The sequence below is a fragment of the Plecotus auritus genome (assembly GCF_963455305.1).
Source record: "Plecotus auritus genome assembly, chromosome: 4".
Lineage (NCBI taxonomy): Eukaryota > Metazoa > Chordata > Mammalia > Chiroptera > Vespertilionidae > Plecotus > Plecotus auritus.
In genome coordinates, this window is record NC_137775.1 from 36023550 (window position 1) to 36050086 (window position 26537).

Below are 26537 nucleotides of genomic sequence, written 5' to 3' on the forward strand. Positions count from 1 at the left end.
TGCTTAATTCTGGGTATTTAAAAAATGAGGGATGCCCGGTCAGCATAGCTCAGTGGTTGAGCATCAACCTATGAACCAGGAGGTCATGGTTCCATTCTGGTTAGGGCACATGCCCAGAATGCAGGCTCGATCCCCAGTGTGGGGCATGGTAGGAAGCAGCTGATCAATGATTCTCTCTCATCATTGGTGTTTCTATTTCTCTCCATCTCCTTTCCTCTCTGAAATCAATAGAAATATATTTTTAAAATGAAGGTATTTAAAAAGAGAAATAGTTGGAGAGGGGCAAAAGGGGACATGTGTAATACTCTCAATAATAAAATACATTTTTAAAAAGAGGAAGAAATGGTCACTTTATTCTAGGGAAATGAGCCTGGAAAGGTAGGTAGGGAAGAGGGCCTGATCATGACAAAAAGGTAGACTTAAGAACAAAGAGAAGTAGAAATGAATGAAATAGGAGATACACAATAAAAATAAATAAATTACAAAGGTTTTTTTGGTTGCCAGTTACAGAAAACCAACCCTGAAACACAGGACTACTCATGTAACCCCATTCTGGTCCATAAACTGTAAGAAGAATGGAACACTGGGAGAGTGGACATTTGACTTCCTTTTCTGTATTTGTGAGACATATCAAAAAAGAAGAAAGCTGAGAATGTTTTTTAGGCAGCCAAGCAAAAGGGTCTTCCATAAAAACCTGTTGTTTCACAGTGTACTCTCCTTGCATGTGTATGACACTTGCTGTTTTGTGTTTGAGTTTGTATTTATCTGTATGCGTTGCTTCCTCTACCGTTTAGGAGAATATTTGCATGACTGATCACCAATTTTAAAAATAGATGTTTTATTCTTTTTTTCTATTAGCCACATCTGCTTAACTTCTTCAGCAAAGATGCTAGAATTTTGGTTTCTCTGAGTAAGCAACATATTGACTAGAAAGGATATTATTTTCATTTATGTCTAATTACCTTGGCAAGCATTACCCATGTGAAAGAAAATATAGCAAAAGTAGCAGATGATTCCATGGGGATTTAGTAAAGGTATTATGTTTTATCTTTTTATGGGGTATGATAGTCTCCTATAAGAATATATCTCCAAGAGATCTCATCAACCTTGACTTAGGAATTCAGCACCAAAATGTAGCACCTGCATATCAAAAATAAAATTAGTAATTACATCACTTGATGCAATGTTTGGAAAAAAATAGACAATTAAAGCAATATGAATTCAACCTGAATCTTCTGCAGGCAGCAGCATCGTGCAATTCTGACTTCACAATGACATGAAATTTTAAATGACAACTGCTAAATCAGGCAGCAGCAAACCCAGGCCAAGTTTAAATTTAGTAACACTGCTCGTTTACTGAAAATAACCTCTACAACAGAGACACTGAATTTCAGGTAACCGACTACTTGTTTTTCTGTTCTGTTCAGAGATAACCAGGTGCCCAGAGGCCTCAGCATTGTCTTCCCTTCTCAATGGCATTTCTGGTGCCCACTTAAGGCGTCTCCTTGTCCAGCCTGGAAACTTTCGGAAATTAAACAGAGGACCCGCTTCATATCTTCATATCTTCTTCTTGAAAATTTCCACCATATATGTTCAGAACTTTCTGAATAAGCATAAGGATTTTAAGGTAAGTGGTGTTTGGAAGTGACTCAGATTCCCATGTTAACGCTTAGTTACATCAAAAGTAATATTTAATATATGTTAATAAAATACACAAAAGTGAAAGTTATGAACTATGAGAAAATAGATAGCTATGTATAGTTCCACGACAAAAGAAGGAAATAAAATACAAAGTTTAAAAGTTGTTATACGTCAGTGGTCGGCAAACCGCAGCTCTTTGACCCCTTGAGTGTGGCTCTTCCACAAAATACCACGGCCTGGGCGAGTCTATTTTGAAGAAGTGGCGTTAGAAGAAGTTTAAAAAATTTGGCTCTCAAAAGAAATTTCAATCGTTGTACTGTTGATATTTGGCTCTGTTGACTAATGAGTTTGCCGACCACTGTATATGTCATGTAAATGTACATACATCAAGGCACAGCGGTGATCTTGGTATCTGATCATTGGTTTTGAACAAAGTAGTTATGAGATATTTTGGTCCTCAACTTTAAATATGCATAAGAGTCACATGGGGGTAGGGGAGGCCCTTAACATGCTGATTCCTAGGCATGTTTCACAGAGAGATTCACCAGGTCTGGGAGGTAGCCCAGCAACCTGCATTTTTACCGTTACCCACCCCAACATGATCCTGATGAGGGTGGGTCTCGAGCTTGTGAGAAACAATGAGTTCTATTAAATGGGGTTTTATGTTGTTTCCTTCCGTCACAAGAATAAATAAGAAAGGAGTGCTTTTAGCACAGAGGGGCTGAAAGAGTGCTTCCTTTATGACCCCCTCAAGCTGGATTCTTACTTTTAAAGGCTCAGTACAATGAGCTCATTCCCAGGTGTCCCCATTTCTCTCTCAGGGTGACAGTCCTGCCACTGCTCTCTTCTTGTTTCTCTGTTCTCTGTAATGTTGTGATTTATGCAGATGTTTATAGCTATTGATCAAATCCCAAGAAATAACTTAACTACACATTGAAAATAATGAGTTCTTGCCAGGGTTGGCTAAGCAATTCTATATTTTTGAGGTTTTTTTTCCCTCTTCATATTGAAAACTCAGCCATAGATTTTAAAGAACAGATCTGCTTAATACATAGTTTAGCTACTCTTGCTTTGCAGATAAAAACTTATAAATCATGTGGTGTGTTTATAACAGGCTACAGGAACATTTATTATCACACATTTGTATTTCTGTTTTCTATATCTCATTTAGCACCTTTGTTTTTATTATTTTCAATTTTAAGTTTATAAAATGTTTGCTTTTTAATTCCAGTGAAAGAAGTGATTAGTAGTGACATATTCAGATCTTAAATTGTGATAATTCCTTATAAGTACAATATGATATTATTTTTATAGTAAAAAGTAAAGTTTTTAATTAAATCTTTTGATTGAATATCTGGCTTATAGACATTTTCTTCTCTCTCCTTATCAGTCTTTGTGTGCACTTGTTCATACTGTGTAGAATTTTTTATTCATAAAATATCAAAAGGTAAAAGTAAACCCTTAATAAAAAAGAAGTATATCCTTATAGTGCCAGTTAGCTACACATATTAGCTATTCAACAATTTACAATAAATTAATATAGTCATATGCATAAAATAAGAAAGCACTTTTTCAAGTAATCAAAATTAGAGATTTACATAATTGGGTCAACTATAATAATACATTTTCACATATATTTGTTGTCAGAATTGTTCTTAATAGTAAGATTGCATGCCTGATGATAACCCTAAAATATGTACTACACAATATCATAAAATTCTCAAGTATACACAAGTGTGTGATTCAATTAAGTTTCCAAATTAGACTTAAATTAGTACAAATCTGTATTATTTCAATTTCAGAAAAAAACATAGAAACTACTGTTCTGTTCTTTCTTTTTCGCTTTTGCTTGTTTTAGTAATCAGTAGATCATTTTCCATGTCATTAATTAAGAACTGAAAACAGAAAATGTAGGTGTATTTAAGGCCAGTCAGCTTTTTCTGGAAATCTGATATTGAGGGGGAAATAGAGTTAAAAGTAAGATACAACTTTTGAACAGTAGAGCCATCTGGGACCATGGAGAAGGGAAAAAGGAGATTTAAATATGTAAGAACCTCTGGGGAGCATTGGTGTTATTATGAAACAGTATAATAATGACATTTGTGAGATAGCCTGAAAGATTAAAATGTGTTTATTATTCTCAATTTAAGAAGCTGGGAAGTAATTAAAATTTATGTGCGAAAAGTATAATTATTGACATGGGAAATGCTCATAATATACTGTATATGAAAACAAGTTATAAAACCATATTTAAAAAGCTACAGAAGCACAGGAAGAAAAATTGAAGGAATAAACACCAAAATATTATTAATGGTTATGCTCAATTGATGAAACTATGGTTGATTTTTATTAGTGTTCAGGGTTTGTAAAACTTTTTCTAAAGTATATATGTATGTATTATTGTTAATCCTCACTTTGGAGGATATTTTTTCCATTTATTTTAGAGAGAGTGGAAGGGAGGGGGGAGGGGGAGAGAAGAGAGAGAAACATTGATGTATTAACTAACCTTATTGAGATAACAATTTTGTTATATATACGTGTATCAAATCACGTATATATAACAAAAGAGAGCCACATCAATTGATTGCCTCCCGAACGTGCCCCAACCAGGGCGGGGAACCTGCAACCTAGGTACATGTCTTTGACCAAAATTAAACCTGAGACCCTTTGGGTCTCGGGCCAATACTCTAACCACTGAGCCACTGTCTAGGGCTGAAGTGTGTATTATTAATGTAATTTCAACATATTTTTAAGGGATTGGAAAATATTCAATTATCTGGTTAATTCACTTTTATAGAACTATTAGGTAGTTTCATTCTCAGTTATTTAAAATAGCCTTAAAGCAAGGCCTTTTCATCTTAAAGTATTAAACTGATTTGAATATGAGAGTGATAGCTATTACTAGATCAAAATGGTTTTTAGATGTAATTCTTCATTTGTGGAATATTGCAATAGAATAAATGTCTCAAGTTTTGCTCTTTATTAAGCACTGGTAATTTCAAATTATGATGATTAATTTCTTAGAAATAGTCTTCATTTCTTGCATCAGATAATACCAATGTGCTTTCAAGAGTTTTCCAACTATAACAGTTTGCTCCATTTGGAGGATAATTTTGTATGTTTGGTTACATTAGTGTTAATATGTCTTTGTTCTTTAAATCTCCAGTGCACATACGGTTAGTCTCACCATTATTACTACCAGCTGTGGTTGGCCTATGAATTTGTTCATTCTGTCTGAATCCAAAGTAATTAGCTCTTTAGTTTAATGACAATATTTGTTAATGGGTTTTTAGGGCCAAATTCTGCTGTTAGAGAGTGGGTGGTGTATTTAAAGACAGAATCTGGCCCTTATGTTTTAACATAAGCTGCATAATTTGATTTCAAAATGATGGTTTAGGGAGTTTGGAGTAGGAAAACTAACTCTACATTTATCTGAAGTTTCCCAGTTTCAGAGAACAGAAAATGAAAGTGACAATTTATGTAACTGAACAACAACCCCACTGAAAGTTCTCTGATACAGCTATCCTGCATGTGTCATTCCCTACATATTTGGAATAAGAAATGAAATGATAATTCTCAAGAAGACATTAGGTGAATTCTCTTATGTGACAGGGAATAAACATTTTTGATCATTACATTTTTTCCATTGTTAGTGAGATATAATGGACATATAACTTTGTGAATGTTTAAGGTATACAATGTGATGATTTGATACACGAATATATATAACAAAATCGTTATCTCAATAAGGTTAGTTAATACATCGATCACCTCACATAATTAAGAGAGTAGATCTTTCATGCTCTCAACACACTCACACACACACACACACACACACACACACACACACACACACAAAGTGATCATTATATTTTTAAAGGACTCAGTGAAGTGGAAAGGATTCCTGCCTGGGAATCACTGGGGTTCAAGTTCAGACTCAGCTTCCTGTTAGTGGCATAACCTTGGGGAAATCTCTTGACCTCTCCCTGGGCCTCAGTTTCTTCATCCTAAAATGAGGACTTTGCACCTGATGATGACAGTGGGCTCTTCCAGCTCTGATATAATTCTAAGTTGCTTTAAAACAGTACTGTGAGGAAGACATAAGGAGAGCAAGGAAAATGCAATGACATGAGCTAACTAAATAAACAAATCATTAAGTTCACTAAAAAGTACTTTGGAGATATTTTGACCTTAATAACTTTCCTTTAATGACTTGTTTCTTTTATCCTGGAGAAGAGAACTGTTTAGCGAATTTGATATAGAAGAGACCATAGAATGCTCTATTAGAAGTTTTCATGGAGACCAATTTTGGCAAAACTTAAAAAAAAAGAAAAGCCACGTAGTAAAAGTTGAGATATCCAACAGTGAATTAGGAGATCATGAATTCAACATCATTACAAGAAAGAAAGTGGGTACCAAGGGTTGTATGAGCAGCCAAACTTCTTTTCAAGGCATAAAAGCTCAAGGCAAATGTTCTGAACATAGAGGAACTCGGGAAATGATGCAATCATGAGCCCTTCTTGAGGCAGCTATTAGGGGACAAACGCCATCAAACCAAGAGGTGACTGTAGAAACCACTACAAAAGGACTAACTGTGAGCATTGGATGTATTTAACTCTAAACAAAATCTAAAATAAAATGTAGATCAGGGTAACAGAATAGAGCATCCTATATAATAAAGAGGTAATATGTAAATTGACTGTCATGCCTTCACATAAGATGGCCGTCCCCATGTGGTCACAAGATGGCCACCACAAGATGGCCAGCAGGGGAGGGCAGTTGTGGGCGATCAGGCCAGCAGGGGAGGGCAGTTAGGGGTGACCAGACCAGCAAAGGAGGGCAGTTGGGGGGAACCGGGCCTGCAGGTGAGGGCAGTTGGGGATGACCAGGCCTGTAGGGGAGGGCAGTTGGGGGCGATCAGGCCTGTAGGGGAGAGCAGTTGGGGGTGATCAGGCCTGCAGGGGAAGGCAGTTGGAAGCGACGAGGCCTGCAGGGGAGGGAGGGCAGTTGGGGGGGACTGGGCCTGCAGGGGAAGGCAGTTAGGGGTGATTGGGCTGGCAGGGGACAGCAGTTAAGGATGACCAGGCCAGCAGGGCAGGGCAGTTAGGGTTGACTGGGCCGGCAGGGGAGGGCAGTTGGGGGTGATCGGGCCTGCAGGGGAGGGCAGTTAGGGATGACCAAGCCGGCAGGGGAGGAAAGTTGTGGGCGATCGGGCAGGCAGGGGAGGGCAGTTGGGGGCAATCGGGCCAGCAGGGTAGTGGTTAGGTGTCAATCAGGCTGGCAGGGTAGTGGTTAGGGGCAGTCAGGCAGGCAGGCAGGCAAGCGGTTGGGAGCCAGCAGTCCTGAATTGTGAGAGGGATGTCCAACTGCTGGCAGTTGGACATCCCTTGAGGGGTCCCAGATTGGAGAGGGTGCAGGCTGGGCTGAGGGACACCCCCCCCCCCGGTGCACAAATTTCATACACTGGGCCTCTAGTAAAATATAATATCCGGCAGCACTAAAACAGCTAGCAAAAAGTTGGATACAAAAGAAAGAAGTTGGTGCATATACTAAATTAGCTGATTGTTTTATTCTCAATATCTAGGAATATTGAATATCATTTAAACCTGCTAAATCAAGTCATAAAAGTATAAGCATATCTAAGAGTAGAAAACAGAGATACTAAGAAAGGTCATGTTATTGCCTAACATTTAGGTGGCAAAGAATGGGGAGAGAAAGAGGAAAATGTATGCTTATTTTTCTATCACATATAATAAGGAAATATTATATAATCTAAAGATATAAAAGTTCAAGGTTATTATATAAAGTTACAAACTTCATATATGGGTTATTTTATGAACTTACAATTTATAAATTAGAACCAAATTCTAAGCTGTATGCAAGAATGCAGCCAAAACAAAGTTATTTGAAAACTTGAAAATGAAAGTGTAGTCAAAGGTGTTCTAGACAAATGCAACCTAAAGAAATTATGTTATAGTAGTCCCCCCTTATCTGCAGATTATGTTGCAAAACACTCAGTAGATGCCTGAAACCACGGATAGTACTGAACCCTATACATAAAGTTTTTTCCTATCTTACCTAATAATATAGAAACATGTATATTGACCATACCTCCACTATGCCCACAGCCAATCAGAGTGAGTATGCAAATTAACCCAACAAAGATGGTGGTTAATTTGCATACATACCTGGGTCCTGGGAACCTACTCGGCACCCAGGTCACTCCCAGCCGGCCATAGGAAGGGGGCCCTTCCCAAGCCTAAAGCCTGGGGTGGAGTCGTTAGGCTTGGGAAGGGGCTGAGCCTGCAATCGGAGGGGCAGGGGGTGCCCGCTTCCCAAGCCTAAAGCCTGGGGCAGAGGCCTTAGGCTTGGGAAGGGGCTGAGCCTGCGACCAAACGCAGACCATCCGGAAGTCAGCACTGGGTTGCCCAGCTGCAGCCTGGCGACCCAGCACTGACTTCCCAGGTGGCTGAGACCCAGAAAGTGAGTCAGGGTCTGATCTGCAGCCTCAGTGGAAGCTGTTGATCAGTGTACTTACCTCTCTCTTTCTCTCCCTCTTTCTTTCTGATCTTTGCCAGCAGCCAGGCTTTTCTTTCTCTCTAGGCCTCTGCAGGGGCTGCTGTTAAGCCCCACCTCTTTGATCAGGCCCAGAGATAGGCCTGGAGATGCTGACTGGCATAGGAACTGACCAATCAGAACCAAAGGTGGGTGCTGTGGGAACCCAATGGCTGTCTAGGAGGCAGAGCTTTTGACGCTGACTGGCATAGGAATCAACCAATCAGAACCAAATTGGCCAGCAGAAGAGGGCAGTTGGGGGCGATATTAGGCTTGCAGGAGAGGGCAGTTAGGGGTGATCAGGCTGGCAGGCAGGGGAGCAGTTAGGAGCCAGTGGTCCCAGATTGTGAGAGGGATGTCTGACTGCCGGATGTCAGGTGGACATCCTGCAAGGGGTCCCCAATTGGAGAGGGTGCAGGCTGAGTTGAGGGAACCCCCCTCTGTGCACGAATTTCATGCACCGGGCCTCTAGTACATACATATTTATGATTAAGTTTAATTTATAAATGAGGCAGAGTAAGATATTAACAGCAACAATTAAAAACAAAATAGAACAATAATAACAATATCCTATCTAATAAAAGAGTAATATGCAAATTGGCCTTCACTCCAATACACAAGATGGCCGCCCCCATGTGGTCAAAGATGACTGCCTCCATGTGGACACAAGATGGCTGCCACAAGATGGCCGGCAGGGGAGGGCAGTTGTGGGCGATCAGGCCAGCCAGGGAGGGAAGTTGGGAGGGACCAGGCCTGCAAGGGAGGGCAGTTAGGGGTGACGGGGCTGGCAGAGGAGGGCAGTTGGGGGGGACCAGGCCTGCAGGGGAGGGCAGTTAGGGGCAACCAGGCTGGCAAGGGAGGGCAATTAGGGGTTACCGGGCCAACGGGGGAGAGCAGTTGGGGGTGACCACGCCCGCAGGTGAAGACATTTAGGGGCGACCAGGCCAGCAGGGGAGGGCAGTTAAGGGTAATTGGGCTGGCAGGGGAGTAGTTAGGCGTTGATCAGGCTGGCAGGCAGAAGCGGTTAGGGGCAATCAGGCAGGCAGGCAGGCGGGCGAGTGGTTGGGAACCAGCAGTCCTGGATTGTGAGAGGGATGTCTGACTGCATGAGAGGGATGTCTGACTGCATTTGGACATCCCTCGAGGTATCCCAGTTTGGAGAGGGTGAAGGCTGGGCTGAGGGACACCCCCACCCCGTGCACGAATTTTGTGCACCAGGACTCTAGTACTGTAATAAAAGTTATGTGAATGTGTTTTCTCTCTCTCTCTCTCTCTCTCTCTCTCTCTCTCTCTCTCTCTGTCTCTGTCTCTGTCTCTCTCTTTCTCTCATAACTGACACAGCTACTAAGTGACTAATGGTCAGGCAGCAAAAGCAGTGTGGATACACACTGGATGAAGAATGATTCTCATCTTGGGCAGGACAGAGCGGGACTGCTCAAGATTTTATCACACTACTTAGGACCTGGCACAATTTAAAACTTAGGAATTTCTTTTTTTCTTGAATTTTCTGTTTAATATTTTTGGACCAAGGTTGACTGCAGGTAACTGAAGCTGAAGAAAGTGAACCATGGATAAAGGGAGACTACTGTAGAATCTTAATATCATAAAAGATGAAAATTAGGGCCAAAATGTTTAAGGCAAGAGAAACTTTAGAGTTAATGCTTGATGGGTATAATATGTAATGAAGGTATATAATCATGAATAAATATCTTTATGAGCAACCATAAGTGTTTGTTGAGCAAATAAATTTAACTTCTAAAAACATTCCAAGAAATACCAATAGTCCATATTTTAGGTGCTGAGCTAAGTTTAAAAACTCATCTTCAGGGTTATAAGGTAAAACACTTAGGTTGAAATTTATTTTCAAAAGAAAGTTTTTCTATTTTAATGATAATTAAAACTACCTATTAACCAAGTATTAATTACTTGATTAATGACAATTTTTTAAATCAACAAAAAGGGATTGTAAGTTCTTTCTCTTTTTGAAGTTCCCCTAGGACTGCTACTATATGCATTGAACATATTTGATTTAAAGTACAGAGGAATGTTCGGGTTCCTCAACCAACAAGTATTCTACTCAGAATCTGTATAAGATGATGGGATCTGAATACTTTCTTTATCATTTCTCATATCCATAAATTTAATGCAGAGTATGCACTGAATAAAACACACTATTAAAACCTATTATATACATACGTATAAGCATTAGCAGTTTTTAACCTCCCCGTAGATAACATTATACCGATAAGCCAATGAGATATTAAAACTCAGCAACATCTATGTGTGTCTATACACATATGTGTGTATATAAACTATCTTACTTAATTTTAGAAAAGTTGTCAAATAGCTTAAAGATTGTGTGTATCATATGAGCCTATTTATATAAAATTGTAGGCATAGATCTCTGTGCCTATATTCTGAGAAAGCTGTCTGGAGAGGTGTTCAGCAAACTTCTACTTTTTTTCTCTGAACTTTTACATATTGCAATTAATTAGTGAGTATGGAATTTTTTAAAAAACAACAAAGCTACTTAAGTTATTTTAGGAAATAATTCTTTTTTGAGTTATCCACAGTAATGGGATTAATTAATCACAATCCCTCCCACCTCACTCAAAAACATACTGCATCACATCCCAACAGGTATTCCTAACCACAGGGTATAATTTCAGAGTTTTTGCAGTGAAGAGGTTTCTGCTGAGCAAAAATCCTTGTTCAATTTAGACACACAGATTATAATAATTTCCCTATCCTCCTCGCAGCAGGTCTCCTGCCTTTGTTTTGCAGATTCCCAAGTTCAGTAGGAAACAACTAGGTAACTTCAGTTCCAGGTTAACACACCCTTCAAGCTCACGTAGGCCCATTAACTCGTGCAAAGCCGATTAGCTTCCCTAGTGAAATGGAATAGAGTTGAATTGCTTTTCTAACGTAATGCCTATTTATAATAAATGCAAAGTGGTTCGTGATGGCAAACTTTGTAGAGCATGAAAAATTATGAAGTTCTCCAATGTTTTCTGGCCTAAAATTGTGAAGAAGTAGCATGTATGCCAGCATGTGACATTCCTATTAAAATAAATGGATAAAATATTCAGAAATTAAAATTTGATACATTGGCCTTTATGATATATTATTTCGGCAAAAACATTGAAGTGAAGCTGTTATATTTTATAGTAGTCATTTCTTCCTAGATAGTACAGCTTTTCTGACTTAATGCATTTTCTCCATTGCAATTTCTTTCCTCTACTAGGCCTCCACCATGTGGGCCACAATTTTCTTATTTTTCTTGAGAAAGTTAAGACTGCTCCAATATTTTTGTCTGCTAATATTTGAATAATCTTATCTGTATAAATGCAAGTTAAATGGTGTAAACCACACATTATTATAATATAGGTCATTAAGATACTGGTCTTATCCTTTGAATAAGAAAATTCTATCTAGATGATAGTTTCACCAAGTTGGTTAAAATAGAATAGCTAAGGTGAGGGCCAATATTTTACAACCACAAACTGTTCTATCTTCACCCGCAGACTCAAGTAATTCACTTAGCTCTTCCATTAGCTGACCTTGTTTCATGAGTAAGGCACAAAGGAACCGGGCCATGACAACTATGTTTTCCTTGTGCCAAACTGAAAGATTGATTTTTATAATACAGGGAATAAATGTCCTGACAAGCCCAAACTAGACTGGCTTGATGTTTGTTTTTTATGCAAAGAATTATGACTTCAGATGAGAATCAGACCTACACCCAGATGCATTATAATCCAATGCAAACTTCATTTCTTTCTTTATTCAACAAGTATTTGGTTAGTAGTCACTACTCAGTGCCAGGCTGTTCAAGGACTTGAGATGAATCAGTGAACAAAGCATGGCATTCTTTCGGGACATGCAGGCAATAAATAATAACCACAAGTGAATTATGTAGTATCATAGACTATGATAAGGAATGAAAGAAAGGAGACAGATTAAAGATAAGACAAGGAGGGAATGATCTGATAGGATGCAGAGGGTGGGGTCAGATCTGGTTCTGTTTGTACAAGCTCTTCCGGCAGATGTTTTGTCTGATGTTTAGCCTGGCTGTCTGAAAGTCAGAATATATGGATAGACTTGGAGAATGAGTCATTGTTAAATGACTGTTGCACAGATTTTCTGTTACTACTGATAACTTGCATACATTGTCATGCGATACTGACCTTAGATTTTCTCCAAATTAAAGCAATCCATTGCATGTGTTTACTAACTTTTAGCTTCCGAGTTCTTGGCCTGGCTTTATTACATGTGGTCTAATTAACAACTGCTCTCCAAGCAATGCTGCAGAATTACAAAGAGCTCAAACAATGAAGAATAAAAATTATATTAAAAAATATAAATTTCTTTATGTTTTTTCTGATTGTTTACAATTTATGGAGTAATTTTAAATTATTATAGTATCACTATTATATATCCTTGAAAGTGATATTAAGCAATGCCAAATTAGTTCAAAAAGACCCAAACGTCTCATCTTATATAATAAAAGCCTAATACGAAAATAGACCAATTGGCAGAACGACCTGTGGAATGACCGGTCGCTATGACGTGCACTGACCACCAAGGGGCAGACACTCAATGCAGGAGCTGCCCCCAGCCCACAGGCCCAGGCGAGTGCCAGCAGCGGCCCCCCAACCGCCCCGCCAGTAGCCCCACAGATCGGCCCAGATCGCTGGCCAGACCTAGGGACCCTACCCATGCACATATTTCATGCATTGGGCCTCTAGTAAGAATAAATCAACTTTAGAATTAACCTGGATTTTAAAAATATGGACCCTTTACATAATATTCTTACTTCTTCTAAGAAAAATGAGGACTGAACTCTAAATTTTAATACATATTCTTAAAAATAACCTATAGTCATTTGTAATTTAGTTCATTCTATGATGCCACTTTGAGAATCATTTCATGTTAATAACCACATATATCCCTAACCTCCAATGATACAGAATCATAGCCTGCTTGAGCTGGAAGTGATCCCAGAAATTCCAGTCCAACTGCCTTTATTTTACAGGTGTAAAAACTGAGTCCCAAAGAGGATAATTTGTGCAGGTTAAATGGTATGTGCAAGTCTAGAAAGCCATTTAGTAGTAAAAATAGGACAGGAATCCATCCTTTAAACTCCCAATACGTTTTCAGTACATCACTCTACCTGAGATTTTCCATTGCTCATAATTAAAATAATGTTTGATTTTGTTTTCTTTTCTTTTCATTGAGAACTGAACATACTTTTGTATTGCACAAAGCAATCTGATTAGTGAATGTGACTAAGCTCCCAGAATGGATCACTTAATTGATAACTCCTTCAGCACTATCAGAAATGACTTAAAAAATTAGAATTATCTTTTCAGAATTTTTTTGAAAAAATAAATGAAATTATTTATGAAACCATGACTTGCCTATTACTCAGTATATAAAGCAAAAAATGAAAGACACTGTATTATTTTTCAATGAACTGTGGAAGAAAAAAATATATAAATAGTAAAGTGCTGAGTTTAGAAAACAGTTTAAGTAACATCTGGGCCCTGGGTTCCTCGGCATCTTTAGGCAACAGTACAGAGTCATGTGAGAACACTTTGAACTCTCACAAGGCAAAATTATGCAACTCACTGGAAAATAATTTCAGTGGATTTAATAAGGCAGAGAGGCAATATATCCCCAACACAAAGAAAAGTATAAAAGACTATCTGCCAAGCCTTCGGAGGTTTATATGCAAAAAAAAATTAAAGCAATAGCAATTCATTTTTTAAGAGAGTTTTTTAGTTTAAGCATCATAATACATCTTAAAATATTGTACATTTGGTTCTTGTAAGTGAATTCTAAATTTGCCTGAAATGAAGGATAGATCCATAGTTTTATATAATGATAAAATTGGGGATTCTCATTGCACAGAATAGAATTTTCATGTGTATTTCCAGGCATATCTTTTATTAAACTAATATAATTTACATTTTAAGCAAATTAAAAAGTATGTATAACATTAGGTACATGGCTCTAAATGATTGATGAGGATTATTATGGAAAACACCTGTAAATACCCAGGGTCCAGAAGACTTAATGAGTACTTTGTGAACTTAGCAAGGTTTTGATGACTTTGTCTGATAGTGAATGAAGTGAGAATATGAATAATTCACTCAATTTTACTTCTGTTATTGTACATGTGTAAATCCTGTTAGACAAAGAAGCTGAAAACTGGATCTTCTGTTTCAATATCCATAGTACAATTCAATTAAGTCTTCTATAATCAGTGAAGTTAGTTGAAAATTATATTTTAAAACTATATCTGGTTCTTATTAATGTGATGGCTAATTATTAGCATTCTAGCATTATGCACTTTGGATTAATATTTTATTATTTTATAATAATAACCAAAAAGTAAGATGTTTAAAAAATATAAAACTAATATTTTCAGATTACCAATTGGGAAAACACTTCTAATTTATGCTTATTTTTGATTGATTGAGTTCATTTTGTCTGAAACCCTTAGTGATGTCCTTGGAAATTTCTATCCCCTTTTTCTTTTTCTCCCCCCTCCCATGAATATTTATGTGATTTATAAGGCAGCAAGTTTTTTTGCATATTCCTTTCCCAAAGGAACTTTTTTTTCTCTCCATTTTTAATCACTTCATAGATGAACTGTTCTCTGATAACCAAGGGAATTAATGGGCCAAACTTCCCGTGTATGTAAACCTATGTGGACCAAGAGTGTGTTAGTTTGCCTCTTGGGCTGAGTAAAACTGAACTGACCTTTACCTTTCATTGTCTTTTTATACATTATGTAAATTGGTAATAATAAAAGTAATGTGATTGGAAGTATGGTTTGACAGACAGTATCAAGTAATATGATAACCAAATACTTATAAGCTAGGAATAGTGCCTTGGGGCAATACATTTATTGTGACTATTTGCATTTCACATTGTTGTCTAGTATTCAGAATTACATAATAAATCACTCACTGTGAAAAGTAGAATTGTCTGGGAAACATTCTACTGACCATTCTAAGGATAACAAAGAAATGCTAAAGGTAGTTTCCTCACGCAAAGGGCTTTCCATCTATTTGGGGAAGTAAAGCACTGAAGCATCCTCCTATCTAATAAAAGAGTAATATGCAAATTAACCACCACTCCGCTACACCCACAAGCCATGCCCACCGGTCACGCCCACCAGCCAATCAGGAGCAAATATGCAAATAAACCCAACCAAGAGGGCTACAGCCACAGAGAGCAGGAGGGAGGCTTGGGTTTCCCTGGCAATGGAGGAAGCCAAGCTTTCCGCCTGCCCTTGCTGGCCTAGGCCTCCACTCAAGGCTACAAAGTTTCAATGATAGAAAATACATAAATCCCAAGAGAAATGACTGCACGGAGCAAGCAGAAGGCTTGGCTCTGCTCCAGGCTACAAAGTTTCCATTGTAGAAGATAAATAAACCCCAGATACCAGGGCCTACGCTTGGGTCACCAGGGGGCGTGGCCGGCCTGCAAACCACCACAGGCCCCGCGCCCAGGCTGCTCCACACCCCAAGGGAACCCCCACCCTGATCTGGGACACACTTCAGGGCAAACCAGCTGGCCCCCACCCATGTACCAGGCCTCTATCCTGTCTAATAAAAGAGTAATATACAGATTGACCATCACTCCAACACACAAGATGGCTGCCCCCATGTGGTCAAAGATCCTGCCCCCATGTGGACACAAGATGGCAACCACAAGATGGCCAGCAAGGGAGGGCAGTTGAGAGGGACCAGGCCTGCAAGGGAGGGCAGTTGGGGGTGATCAAGCCTGCAGGGGAGGGCAGTTAAGGGTGACCAAGCTGGCAGAGGAGGGAAGTTGGGGGCAACCAGGCCTGCAGGGAAAGGCAGTTGGGAGGGACCCAGGCCTGCAGGGGAGGGCAGTTAGGGGTGACCAGGCCTGCAGGGGAGGGCAGTTAGGGGAAAACAGGCTGGCAGGGAGCAGTTAGGCATCAATCAGGCTGGCAGGGGAGTGTTTAGGGGGTGATCAGGCTGGCAAGCAGAAGTGGTTAGGGGCAATGAGGAAGGCAGGCAGGCGAGCAGTTGGGAGCCAGCAGTCCTGGATTGTGAGAGGGATGTCCCAGATTGGAGAGGGTGCAGGCTGGGTTGAGGGACACCCCCTCGTGCATGAATTTCGTGCTACCGGGCCTCTAGTAAGAAATAAGATAACAGAAGAGTTAATAATGAATAGAAATCTCTATATGGATGACATGGCCATTATAAATTCTCTTTCTATATCTCATGTGTAACTCAGTTCAGTGCATGCTTTTCAGTTCAGAAGCTTAAGTTTAAAAAAAAGTTTCAACAAAAGTTGTATTCATGTTTTGACAGCAGAGTATATTTCCTAATTCTTTGGGTTCTGGACATAAGGAAGTTAGGTGTTTAAATCTTAATAGGGATCAGCCCTAGCCCATTAGGCTAAGAAGATAGAGCATTGGCCCTCGAACTGAAGGGTCCTGAGGTCAATATTGGTTGCAGGCTCGATCCCTGGCCCTGGTTAGGATGCTTGTGAGAGGCAACCAATCCATGTATCTCTTCCACCTTGAGGTTTCTCTCTTTGTCTCTTCCCCTCCCTTCCACTCTCTCTTAAAATCAGTGGGAAAAAATATCCTCAGGTGAGGATTAATAAATCTTAATAGGGATCAAATAATAAATACACTCTCATGCTAGGCCTAAATAAGGCATTGCTTTCCCAGTTTCTCCATAGCAAGCTGTCTAAATCCCAGCTTATGCCTAGCTCATCAGGAAATGGCATCTTTTCCTTCAAAACTTTATACTTATTTAGAGGCTTACTAGCCTTCTAAAATCTTTCTCCTTCCCAAAAGAAACAAAATTTTCAGTACTGAGGTTTTGAGTATTGTTTAGTTTCAGAAAAAAAGTATTTCTACCAATGTACACAGTAAATGTTAAGGACATTTGTCACTGAGACTGAAACTGCTTAGTTCTTCAGGTAACAAAATGAGAATATTCTTTTTTATTTTGTTTTGCACCTTAGCATTGAGATCCATCACTATGGGAAGCAAAATATTTTTTAAAAAATGTATTATGTATTATACAGGAACATGTATTATAATTATACAGGAAGATAACTTGGATATTTAGACTAATCGTAAACACATTTTAATGTGGGAGAAAAAGAAGTCCCATTATTTTCATGTTTGTAGGAGAGCCATGCATGACTGGATTTCCTGATCACATACAGGTAGCACAGAATAGCAACTGAGGTGAACTCTGGAATTGGATTGCCTAAATCCAAATCCCTGTTTCTGCTATTTTTCACCTATGTGAACTTAGGCACCTTCAACTCACTATCTTAATTTCTTAATATTTAAAATGAAAATTATGATATCACCATCCTCCTACGGTTGTAATTAAAGTGGATGATTCATATAAAGTACTTAGGATGGCTACATAGATCCAGACTACTAGTGCTTCTGCTCTCCACATGGCCTCTCTTATTTTCTCAAAAATGAAACCTGTCATGCATTACTTTGAACCCTAAATGTTCCTTCATTTTCATTGTCTCCATTAACTTAAAAAATGAAAAAACTATTAGTACATAAGTTAATATAATCTACATATATAAAAGCCTAATATGCAAATTGTCCCCTCGGGAGTTTGACTGGGAGACCAGGAGTTCAATTGCTAACTATGGCATGCGCTGACCACCAGGAGGCTGCACAGAACACAGGAATGCCCCAGCCAGCAGCTGGCAGCGGGGAAGGGAGGCCCCAGCCAGCAGCCGGAAGGCCCTGATGGCTGGGCAGGCCTAGGGACACTACCTGTGCACAAATTTTGTGCATCGTGCCTCTAGTTGTATAAAACTATATATTGTATACACATAAGCATATAGGACTTGTGGAAATATTCAAGATTGTTTAATAGAATACTTGCATTCTTGGGATAGTGGTTCCTTTAAATCTGCAGCGTTGGAACAGGATTTAAATGGCAACTAAATGGCTTTGTCATCATAACCACATAAAAGGTCTGGCAAGATGTGTAAATCTGGGCATATGGGCATGGTTGGCAAGGCCTTTGAGTTGAAATTTAATCCACCCAACAAGTTGTTGCATCTAAACAGTGCCTGGAAATGTTTGCATTTTATTGCATGCTAGTTGACTCTCCAGTTAAACCACTCATGAATGAAGAACATGGGCTGTCAGAGAGTGCGGGGCAGGAGATGCTGTCCCTCCAGATTGTTGAGCAGCTGCAATGAGTCATGCTTAACTGACACTTGACAGCTGTCCATCAGTTTTATCATGAAAAGAACTTTGTTGAAGCAGGAGAACAACTGCACGGGTACCCAAGCTTCTCTCCCATTCTCCACTGCTCTGAGCAGCCATGAAATCCTGCTCCAGCTAAACCATGCAACCTTCTAAATCCAGGAAAGGATTCTTTAGAAACACGGCACTTTCTTTTTTTTAAAAAAAAAAAAAAAAGGGAGGATAAGCCCTATCTGGTTTGGCTCAGTGGATAGAGCGTTGGCTTGCAAACTGAAGGATCATGGGTTTGATTCTGGTCAAGGGCACGTACCTCAGTTACAGGCTCAATTTCCTCAACCAAGCCATGTGTCTCTCTCACTCCCACTTCCTTCCATTCTCTCTAAAAAAATTCAATGGAAAAATATCCTCAGGTGAGGATTAACAACAACAACAAAAAAGGTGGGGAAGAGGATTCTGTTCTCTGTTTCTGGACATTTCTGAAAGTTTTCTGGGTCAGACTAAAAAGTTGATCAATAACCATTTTGGCTGAATAGACTACATGCCTGAAAACACTTGCTCATTCTCTAGTTCCCTTTTGTCAACTATGTGTGAGACAAAGGATATGAAATGAGAAGATATAACTGTGTCTACTGTTGTGTGGATATGTTGATGAGCGGAATCTTCCTTTGAGCAAAGATTAAATGTATCATTGGAATGCCTTCTGATCAGTATCAGTGAAGTCTATTTACTATTGTAGGCCCACAGAGTGTGAAAAAAATTGACAGTCTGTATCATAACTGAAGGTGCATGCATTTATAATATGCTGATTTTATTTGTGCACTGTTGCATTGGGCTTTGCCAGCCGTTTTGAAGAGACTGCTGCAAGTTAACAAATCGTTTGGCTGCATGCATGATTTGATTTACTTCAGGGTCTAGCCAGTGCATTCAGCTTTATATGTTATCCTAGCAGAACATTATTTATTAATGTGTTCTTCATGCTTTATTAAGCCTAATGTCAAAACACCTCTGTGGGACCTACTAGGCATGTTTTCTCTTTGTGGTAAGGCCTCCTAAAGAAAATGAAAAATTATTCAGCACTGTTCCAGTTAAAACCCAGCTGACATCAGTTCAATTTCTCTTGAACCTGTCAGGTGATGTTTCTGAGTCTTTGTGAAAAATATGCATCTGATGCAGTGTGAACTGGAATCGAAGAAGGTCCTCCTTCAGATGTCAGTAATTCAAGTCCCTTTAAAACAAAGCAAAGCTTCTGTGGGCCCACAGGATGGGGGACCCTTCAGTAAGCCAAGCTAGCAGTTCAGCGGGAGGGGAGAAGCACAGATTCAGTCTCTACAACAGTAGTGAGGGATTATAGACTTCTGCAGATACAGTAAATTGAGATGAGTAACAAAAAGAAATAACAGGACATCTGAATCCCAAGGGGAGTGGGCACAATTCTGAACCATGCTGGGAGTTAGCAGTAGGGGCTGGTGGGAAAGGAGATTAAGGAAAACAACCAGTAGGTATAACAGCCCACAAAAGGCATGCACCTGTCAGATGAGGAATCTCCTGGCTTTGTGGAGGAGGGATGGGACTCAGCAGGGCCAGACAGATCATGGTAATGGGAAAACACAGGCAACTAGGTATATCAGGATGGGTGAGGGCTAGCATCATGGTTGGAGACATCAGACACACTCCTCAGTCACTTGTAAGGAGAAACAGAAGAGGAACCAGCCAGAGTTCAGGATCCCAGGCAAGGAGACTGGAGCTCTCTGTGCTGGGTTTCTTAACAGAAAGCTCCATGACAGAAACCAAGGTATGAGAGAGGCCGGGAGTAATTATTTTAGCTCAGTGTTCTGTGCAAGTGTCTGGGACCCACCCCGACCACAGAATTGATGAGATCTTTGGTAAGAAGATGCAACAAGTCATGCTGGATGCTGCGTCTGCCCTTTCTGCTGGCCATCAGGTATCCACGTGTCATGATTACCACACAGGTTGGGAGCTTCAGTGATTCCTGCTCCTGGGGCCTAGAGGAAAGGGGCTCACCCATCGCATCTGCAACGAAGTTTTCCGCCTTACAATTTTGCCAACTTGCTCTCTAAGTTTCATAAAACTTAAAGTCACTGTAGCACACAGCTCAGTATTTAATTATATCGGTGACTGTTTCTGATGTGTGGGTAAGTAATTACTGAGCTCCCATCATGTGCAAGACACAATTGGAAATAAGAATATCTGGGTAACAAATCTTTCATGAAATTTACAGCAGGATGAGGAAATACACTTGTACAAATGTAAAGATATTACAAGGCAAAAACATTTTCAAGGGCATGAAAGATAAGGAGAAACTGGGGAAGTGTCACAATTCGGAGGAGACTAAGGAGAGGCATGTGAACTCAATACAATGTGAGCTCCTGGACCCAAAAAAAAGTACATTCCTGAAGAAACTGGTGAAATCCAAATAAACTCTAAAGTTTGGTTATAAGTATTGTACCAATGTTAATTCTTTCACTTTGATAACTGTACTATTGGTTATGTGAGATTAACTTTAGGAGAAACTGATTAAAGGGTATAATGGGAACACTCTGCAACTTTGCTATAAGTTTAAATTCATTTCAAATTAGAAGTTAAAAAGTGATAAATCCTATAGGGAGGCTGCAGATGAATATATTTACATGTCCTGAAAAAGAAAACACTTCTAGTTGATGAGATAAGGTAAAGCTTCCTAAAGGGGCAGCTGACATCCAAGAATAAGATAAAGGACATTTCCAGGGAGAAAACAAGGTGAGTAAAAGCATTAAAAGAGGAAAAGGGAGGATACTTCTGGGAAGAAAAACAGTATAAGTAAAATAAAGAGCATGATAGCCCATGAGGAAGGACTTGGGATTTAGTTTACAGAAAAAAAGAGAGGCAGGAAGTTGTACATGGAAGAAGATTAGTAAGCCATTTGATTTGCTTGAGTTCGCCACGCGTGAACTGAGGCTGTGCATGGGAGACAAAGATGGGTTGGGAGGTCATAGAGATAAAATTGTGAGGCAAGGGTTTGACCTACCTCTCCTATGCACAAGATAGACCAGGACATGTTTCATCTTGTTTTCCAGCAGACTACAAGTACTTTAAAACTGCAATTCTGTCTGATATTGAGATATCTGGGGACACGTATACAGAGAAAATATCCCACACTGGAATGCTATGAAGAAAAGAGAGGAAATTGCATAAAAGCTTGAAATCTGTAGGTTAGAGAATAAATACCTCAGAGAAAGGCTGAAAGACAGATATATTAACCAGCATAAAGGCTCTACTGACCTATTGCCATGGTCAAGTTAAGGGTGTTGAATACACAAGGTCATATATTTGGAGTTAGCTGCTGTTGTTTAAATGTTTGGCTACAGATAAAATCAAGAGAGATTTATTTAACAGAATTACAAAATTAATATATCTAAATTAAATAGAAGAGTATTAAAAGGTGAAATAATATTGGAAATTCTCTATGTGTAAAAGCATTTATGATCCAATTAGTGTACTTCTTAATAGGAAATAATAAACTGCCACTGCCATTTTCTTTTTCCCACCAGGATTTGCAGAATATGAATGTCAGTGGCATGATTTTTAGGATTCAAAAGAAGGAATGGTAAATTACAGGGTGCTCATTACTCTAGAGCAGGAAGTGAGAAAAGAGCAATAAGACACCAACATCACCATGTATCTCTGTGTATCCTAACCCCATGGCAGGAGTTTCCTCTAAGGAAAACATATCAGGAGTTTGGAATATCCACCATGACCATAACTACATATTTGCAGAAGTCCAATCCTACCAGTGCCTCCTGGAGACTAACTCTACATCCAACTATCTCCCTATCTGATTCCTACTAACTCCTACCACTACTGGTTGATACCCACCAAGGAGCCTGGTTATAAGTGAACAGCTTACCTGTTAGCAAACTGCTCTGATCTGGGATTAGTAAGAGCAGTTACAAACCACAGCCATGCCTGAAATATCACACTCTGATTGTCAGTTCTCACAAAATCACTCCAAAGTGTGACAATATGTCTTTCAATCATATTTCCCTTAAGGCTGCACAACAATATGGAACACATAACATGTGCACATGTCCACTTGAAGGTGTGTTTTTTATGTTTTAGCCATTAGCCATCACTTTGCAAGATCTTTCAACAATTCCAAAGCCTGTGAACATCCAGAGTCTATTTTAAATTCTACTTGGTTTTTCTCTCTTAGTCTATTATGCCAAGTGTTGTTCTGTACCACTATGTTGTCATAAATGGAAACAATTTTCCATCCTTTTGTGTAATCCAAGAATGAAAGCTGGTTACTAACACATTTTCTCCTAACATATATAAAGCTAAATACTTGTCTTAGTAAAAGACATCTTTATTTTAATAGATTATGGCATAATATTAGGAAATATATATATTCATGAGACTCATAAAAAATTCCTAAAGTTAATAGAAAGGAATATTTGCATAGACATCATATAAAATGCTTTTATAATTGTATCTTCAATTTTATTATTGTCAAAGGGCTTCTAGAATGGGTCTTAGGAACCAATGGTATCCTTGACACCAAATTTGCGGATAGCATGAATAACTCGTACAATGGAAGCTAGAATCAAGACCCAGGAAGACCTCCATTGGCTACAACACTGGGCCAAATCTGGGAGAAAAAAATGAAATGTGCATAAATGTAAAGTCCTATCCTCCAGTCCAAAAAAAATTGTATTGGAAATAATTTGAAAGAAACACACATGAACAATTCTAGGCATTCATTTAATTACTAGTTCAGTATAAGTTAGAGATGTGATGTAATTGCCCAAAAAAAAGTTGATAAGACCTTAGACCCAGTTCATAATAACAACATGTCCGGAGCAAAGAGAATGACGGTTTTTCTTCCTCTCAGGTGAGCACACCCACAACCCAGCCAGCAATGTCACATTATGTTTTGAGAGCTGCACTCTAACTGGAACATAGGCAATGTGTGTTCAGAATAGAGCACCTAGGACTATAAAAGGGCTAAAGAGTCCCCTGAAGAAGAGAATATTTCACCAGAAGGAATAGTGGAGCACTAAAAACTGCCTTCAGTGTTTGAAGGCTGCCATGGAGACATGAGCACAGGCAGAGGGCAGAACAAGGAGAAAGGGTGGAAGACACAAGTATGTACATCTTGTCTCTAACTGGCTGAGATTCCCAGCAAGTAGCAAGATGTCCCTCAGTTGGCAAAGGCCTATCATGGCTTATTGCAAGTCCAAAGGGTCTCTAAATGTAGTTGATCTAAGTGATTTTGGTGCCTAGTCTCTCTGAAGGGCCACAATTCTTGGTACCTCCTAAACCTAGATCTCAATTCCATAGAAGTTGTCCAGACTTTAACAGAGTATAGTACATGTTCTTAAAAACACATCAGAGGGTCTATTTGCTTTCTGGAAATGTCATGAAATATCAGTTTAACTTTTACAATAAACAAAGCACTCCTAATAAGTTCTTGTCATATTAGTTTGTGTTCACAGTGCCACTGCTTAAGATGGAGAAGTGCTAATTGTTTCCTTGTCCATCATTTTCTCAGAAACCAGAGCAGCTGCTACAATGGCTAAAATAAGCTAAAATCCTTTCAGACATGAATTGTGATAACAGATTTTTAAATGCATTTTTGGTTGTTCTTTTAATTGAGGTCCAAGACTACAACAGGCTTTTGCCTTCAAATTATGCAATGGGAACGTGGACTGTACCTGGAGGGGCACACAGAAAAATGGAGCTACAAAATCCTTTCTGCTCCTATGAAACTTTCATTCCCTAATTTCAGTTTGTAATTACTACTAGTAATGAATATTTTACCTAAGCATTTTATCAACCTTTCCATTTTATTCCATCTGGTCCATCCACAACACAATATTCACATTTTTATGTCACTTTTTCCACCTTGGTCTTTCCTAGGAAAATTAGACACGATGAGCAACCTGGGCATGATGTCAAAATTGTATTCGAATAATAGGTTTCATGGATTTTAAAGATATATTGGAAGTTCCCTCTATGTTATTACTTGAGAATTAACTTGAAATGAGAAAATAACTTGAACTTTATGCCACTGCTCACCAACACACAATCATTCATTTTTCTTCTCCATCCTTTGCTGTCCCCATTGTCCGCTTTGTTTCCTTTTTCCCTCCTCATCTCCAATCATTAAGGATTTGAAGTTATATTCATCTATTGACATTTCCAATTTGCATGCCAATTTCTACTATAAAAGATTTCAAAATAAAGATTGGAACAGGGACAAGCAATTTTCATCTTCTGCTTAACAACATTCTTTTCACTAAAACAAGTATCCAGAATTTGAATACCAAATTATTTATTCTAGGACTACTTAGTGAGTTGGCAAAAAGAAAGACAATACTCAATAGGAAAGCTGAGAGAATGCAGGAAGGAAAAATATGGGGAAAGAGAGCTTTAAAAGGGAGAAAATTGGGTCATAAAAAAATCTTGGAAATTATGCATAGGGAAGGTGTTGTTTTTTTTTAAGAATGTTATGAAAGATGATAGGTTTCTTTTAGTTATAAGCAAACTAGGAATACATATTTTTAAGAGTTAAATATATAATTAATAATTCTCAAAACAAAAACAGTGCCAAAATTTAACATGTGCTTAATAAAACTTTGCTTAATTGAATTGAATTGTCTGTAGAGAGTGTATTGTCTCATTGAAAATACGGAATGTAGGAAAGAGCATTATACACATTTCAGTTTAGCAATAATGAAGTTATTCTGAAAATCTGTACAGCCTATATGACTCCCTTACCCACAATTCCAACTAACTGTAACTGGATAAAATCTGCCTTTTATCTTCCAGTAATTGTTGTGATCGCTTGTGGATGTTTTCATATTTTTTATTGATTTTAGAGAGAGAGAAGGAGGAGATAGGAATGTCAATGATGAGAGAGAATCATGGATAGCTGCTTCCTGCATACCCCCTACTGGGGATCGAGCCTGGGACCACCCTCCCTCCTGCCCTCCCCCGCATGTACCCTGGATGGTAATTGAACTGTGACCTCCTGGTTCATGGGTTGATGCTCAACAACTGAGCCACACTGGCCAGGCTGCTTGTGGATTTTAACCCTATCCTCCCTGTTTGCCTGTAGTTAGATCTATTGCATTTATTGCCCAGGAAAATTCATTGGGCTTATAGTATAGCTCTATAACCACCATATTTGATAACTGAACATGTAATCCAAGGCAATCTCTGATCTTTAAAAAGTAATAAAATTAATAGTATCTTTTTCATCAAAATTTGTAATTTATAAAGCACTTTGCATAAAATCATATAAAGTAATTAAAACAGGCATTATTATCCCCTTTGCAAACTGAAAACACTAAAGCTCAGAGAAGTTTAAAAAAAATCAACTGGTGGCACAGGCACATGAAAAGATGCTCAACATCAGTAATTATCAGGGACATTCAAATCAAAACCACAAGACATTACCTCACATCTGTCAGAATGGCTATTATCAAAGAGATAGAAAATAACAAGTGTTGGCGAGAATGTGGGGGAAAGGGAACCCACATACATTGTTGGTGGGAATGTGAAATGGTGCAGCCACTATGGAAAATAGTACGGATTTCCTCAAAAAATTAAAATTAGAACTACCGAATAACCCAGCAATTCTGCTGCTGGGTATTTATCCAAAGAAAATGAAAAGACTAATTTGAAGAGATAATCTGTACTCCCATGTTCCTTGCAGCATTATTTACAATAGCCAAGATAATGGACGCTACCTAATTGTCCATCTATAGGTGAATGGATAAAGAAGATATTGTACACATATACAATGGAATATTAACCACAAAAAAAAGAATGAAATACTATCATTTGCAATAGCATGGGTGAGCCTAGAGACTATTATGCTAAGTGAAATAAGTTAGACCAAGATAAATATGTCTTATATGTGGAATCTAAAATACAAAACAAATGTTTAAACAAAACAAAACAGAAAAAGACTCTGACACGGTAAACAAACTGGTGGTTACCAGAGAGGAGAGGGGATATGGGGACAGGTGAAAGGCATTAAGAGGTACAAATTTCTAGTTATAAAATAAATAAGTCATGGGACTGCAAC

The 26537-nt window shown here is 38.8% G+C and overlaps 1 protein-coding gene across 2 annotated transcripts in view; it reads left to right on the forward strand.

Moving 5' to 3' along the window:
• Positions 1–26537, forward strand: part of HS3ST5 (heparan sulfate-glucosamine 3-sulfotransferase 5) — a 249084-nt gene that overhangs the window by 89066 nt on the left and 133481 nt on the right. For both annotated transcript variants that reach the window (XM_080664840.1, XM_080664841.1), the window contains exon 2: positions 1428–1627. The gene's annotated coding sequence lies outside the window, so the exon portion shown is untranslated. The remainder of the gene's footprint in view (positions 1–1427; positions 1628–26537) is intronic.